The following is a 4,682-nucleotide window of genomic DNA, read 5'->3' as shown; positions in this document are numbered from 1 at the left end:
TGGTTCTACTGGTAATCGCTTCTTGGTCTCTTGCCTGAGATCAAGTGAAATGGTTCTACTGGTGGGGTCGGAGCACAGGGGGCCTGGTGGGAAAGCATTAGAGATGAGGCTTGGAAGGGAGGATGGCAGATTTTGTCATGCTAAAGTGTTTGCACTTCAGATAATATAACAATGTTTAAAAATGGTAATGCCTAAGAGTTCGAACGGGCTAGGTTGTGCTGTGGTAACAACCAGCCCCAGGTCTCGGTGGGTCCAACCAGAGCAAGTCCATGTCTCGCTCGCGTCGGGGTTGTAGGCTCAGCCCTCCTTGACATCCATCAACCGACATGTAGGCGGTTTCCGGGTCCTGGCGATCGCACGTAATGCTGCAATGGGCGCGAGGGTGCGGAGACCTGGTCAAGCTAGGGCTGGATATGCACACACAAGAGGGGTTGCTGGGTCGCGCGGCAGTTCTGTGTTCAAGTGCGGAGGAACCCCCATACTTTCCCCACACCCTGGTCAGCACTTGCCTCTTGTCTTCTCGATGATAGACGTGCTAACAGGTGAGAGGTGAGACCTCACTGTGGTTTTGCTTTGCACTTCCTTGACGATTGGTGACGTTGAGCTCATGTTCACGCACCTGCTGGCCACGTGTATGTATTCTTCGGGAAAACATCTACTAATGTCCTTTGCCCGTTTTAAACTGGGTTATTTGCTTTTTTGCTACTGAGTTGTATGAGTTCCATATACATATATATGTATGTATGTATGTATTTTTCCCTTATGTATTTTGGCTATTGACCCCTTCTCCAATGTGTGGCTTGCAAATATGTTCTTGCTTTCCGCAGGTTGTCTTGTCGTCTTGTTGACGGTTTCCTTTGCCGTGCAGAGGCTTTTTGTTCAATGTAGTCCCACGTGTTTACATTTGCTTTTGTTGCTTGTGCTTTTCATGTCATTGTCATAGAATCATTGCCAAGATCTAGGTCAAGGAGCTTCTCTATGTCTTCTTCTAGGAATTTTATGGTTCTAGGTCTTACGCTTAAGGTTTTAATTCATTTTCAGTTCAGCTACAAGCTACTGAAAGACCATTGTAGCGGGTGTCTCATCGATCTGCTTCCCATGTGACAGAAGGTGATGGTTAATTTTATGCGGTCCGCAAGGTGCCCACATGCCTGGTCGAACATCATCCTGGCTGTTTCTGTGGGGGCATTTCTGGGTGAGATTAATGTTCACGTCAGTAGACTGAATGGAGCAGACTGGCCTCCCTGAAGTGGGTGGGCTTCATCCAGTCAGCTGAGGGTCTGAGAGACTGGTCCTCCTCTGAACAGGAGAGAGTTCTTCCTGCCTGCCTGACTTTGAACTCGGACACTGGCTCTTCCCGGGTGTCAAGCCTGTTTATCTTCAGGTGGGAAGTACACCGTCGGCCCTCCGGGGTCTCAGGCCTTCAGACACAGAGTAGAATTAAACCACCAGCTCTGCTAGGGCTCCAGCTTCCCAACTCACCCTGCAGATCCTGGGACTTGCCTGCCTCCATAATCGCACGAGCCAGCTTCTTACAAGAAATCTCTCTCCCTCTCTCTCTCTCTCTCTCTCTCTCCCCCCACCCCTCTCTCTCTCCCTCTCTCTCTGCATCCTATTGGTTCTGTCTCTTTGGAAAATCCTGACTAATACACAGAATCACATCCAAACCTCTTTCTCAAAACACCCTCAAATCTTCAGTTCTGTTCTTACGCTGCAGTAACAAACAAAATCCCAGACCTCAGGGGTTTCAAGCAGCGAGAGTTCTGTCGGCCACATCCCCTCGGATGAGGGAAAGGCAGTGACCTCTCCAGGGCAGTGACCCCCATGCAGTGACTCGGTGATCCAGGCTGCTTCCAGCCTTTAGTTCTCCTATCCCTACATGGGGTCCCCCCCCAACCAGAGAGTGGAAAACTCACAGCCTCTCCTAACCATCTCAGACTGGCAGTGGCATCCCTTCATTCCTTACACAGCACATTGGCCAGAACTGGCCCTATGGCCCTTATTTAACTGCAAGGGAGGCTGGGAAATGTAAAATAATCATAAACACTTTCTGAGTGCTTTCTCTATGCCAGGCTGTGTGCTAAGCCCTGAAATGTTGTTTTTCCTGTGTGGTGATTGTGGGGAGGAGGGGTGGATATCAGGGGGGTAAATAGTAATGGAAAAATACAATAAAAAAAAAAGAACAGCATAAAAAGAAAGAAAACCATATTGTTTTTTCTGAACCCTCGGCCTCACTGCATGAGTTCTTCTATGACCTCATCGTACAGCTAGGAAAACGAGCTTCAGAAAGTGAAGGAAGTCCGAGAGCTCCGACCCCACCAAGGCTTCAGATTCAAACCCAGGTGTCTGTGCCCCCAGACCCCACCCTCTTGACCCCTGCCCTGGGTTTGTCACTCATCACTGCCACAAATATCTCCCTCCCATTGGAGGACCGGGATCGGGCTCTCATTTTCTGCGTTATCTCATTTCATCTTGCCCGGGAGTCATGAATTTTTAAACCTTGTGCAAGATCAACCCCTTTCCCCAGAGGAGACACTAAAAGAACAGAACAGGCAGGAACAGAACAGCCATCAAAGAAACACAACAGAGTTCTTCCAGGAAACGTCCACCGAGGGGGGAATGGACTGGGAGAGATTACGCCAGCACGGTGGGAGGTGCAGAGAGCGAGCTCAGGCTACGGGGGAGTCATTTCCTCTTAGAAAAGACACAGGCAGGGAGAGGGGACTCTGGCCATTAAGACGCGGACTATCTCCGTTCCCGGTGGGACCGCGTGGTGAGCAGAGCCTCCAGAGCACCGTGCGGGTGGCAGTTCTAGGAGCCCAGCTCCAGCAGCTCTCCCGCCTCATGCAGGCAGTGGCCCTTCCTGCAGGCCCAGGTCACCCTGCAGAGAAGTGGAAATGGGCCAGATCCCCCGTGGAACCTGAAGACGTCCGGCCTGTCTGCGGGGTCTCTCCCCGGACCCAGCCTTACACCCATGCTAGTCGCACCCCCACCACTCCTAGCGCCCACTGTGCCAGCTCCCTGCCGAGCACCTTTCTTACAGTCCTCAGTTCACTGTCCCCACAGCCCAGGGAGCAGGCCTGGGGACACTGCTGTGCAGGGTGCCGAGCTTTGAGTGCAGGTTGGCGAGGGCCCCACACTAGTTCTCCTAACCCTGTCGGATCCAGTGGCCTCTGACCCACTTCCCCCAACCCCATCACCTGGCCATCCGTGGAGCCGCTGAACCCCTGCCACTGAGGGCTCCCCTGAGAACTGGGGATCCAGGCTACCCCATGGACGAGAGGGCCCCAAGGGCTGGATGCTGCCCCAGTCAGCACTTCCTGCCACGGCCCCTGTATGTCATGTCCCGACTACAACCAGCTCACCCCAGAGGGTCACTCTGGGAGCAGCGGGGATCCAGGTGGTCACGCAGTGGGGGCCTCACCTGGTCTGGGTGAGGTTTGTCAGGTGGCCTGAGAAGAATCTGGGCTCAGGGACAGGGTTTCCTCGGGCAGAATGAGGGGTTTGGACAGCTCTGCTCCGTGGACCCTTGGCCTCTGTGGGTGCACCTGAGGGTGTGGGCTGGGAGAGCCAGCCGGTGTGGGTCCCGAGGCCCCAGAGGGCCGGCCTCCCTCCCCTGCAACAGGCAGAGGGGAAGGACCTGGAAATACGGTGGGCTGGGGTCCTGCTGCCTCACAGATGAGGCGGGGGGTGGGGGGTAGACAGTGGTCAACCATTATTTCAATATCTGTTTGAAGGAGGAGCTCCAGGGCCTGAGGCCATACAAACAACATAGCTCAAACTAAAAAGACAAAGAAGCTGAACCTCCTACTCTGGACCAGCCCCTTCCTGCCCAGGCAGCAGGACCAGAGGGGGCCAACTAATAAAGGAAAGTCACACGGCACTATTTGTGCCAGAGCCAGACCTCAAACCCAAGTTTTAGGAGAAGCTCAGCAAGGAGCAGGGATGTGACCCAGCCTCGCCCAAGACATTAGCGCCCCTGCCTCTTCTTCTCCAGGCTAAAGGCGCTCAGCCCAGACCTTACCTGGGGGCAATACCCGATCCCATCCGTCTCCCCGGCACCCCTTGTCTCAGAGCCCAGGACACATTACCCTTTGTGCCTGCCCCAGCCTCCAGCACAGGGACTTCAAAAGTATAATATGATCCAGCAGTTTCACTGCTGGGTACACACCCAAAAGAACCGAACGCAAGGACTCAAAGAGACACTTGTATACCCACGTTCATGGCGGTATTATTCACAACAGCCAAAAGGGGGGAACAAGCCAAGTGTCCATCTACGGATGAGTGGGTAAACAACACGTGGTGTCTACGCAGAGGAGAGTATGATTCAGCCTTAGAAAAGAAGGAAATTCTGACGCCTGCTACAATGTGGATGACTCTTGAGGACATTATGTGAAGTGAAATAAACCAGTCACACAAGGAGAAATATATGATTCCTCTTACATGAGGTTCCCATGACAGTGAACTTCACAGAGACAGAACGTCGCACCATGGTTGCCAGGGGCCGGGGGCAGGGAAGGGAGCTCGTGTTTTCTGGAAACAGAATTTCAGTTTGGGAAGATGAACATGTTCTGGCGATGGACGGTGATGATGGCTGGGCAATACTGGGCATGCTCTAATGCCACAGAACTGCACACTGGAAAATGGCTACAATGGTAAATGTAATGATATATATTTACACC

Source organism: Desmodus rotundus, chromosome 5 (assembly GCF_022682495.2).
Source record: "Desmodus rotundus isolate HL8 chromosome 5, HLdesRot8A.1, whole genome shotgun sequence".
In the NCBI taxonomy this organism is placed as follows: domain Eukaryota; kingdom Metazoa; phylum Chordata; class Mammalia; order Chiroptera; family Phyllostomidae; genus Desmodus; species Desmodus rotundus.
This window is presented reverse-complemented; position numbering follows the sequence as displayed.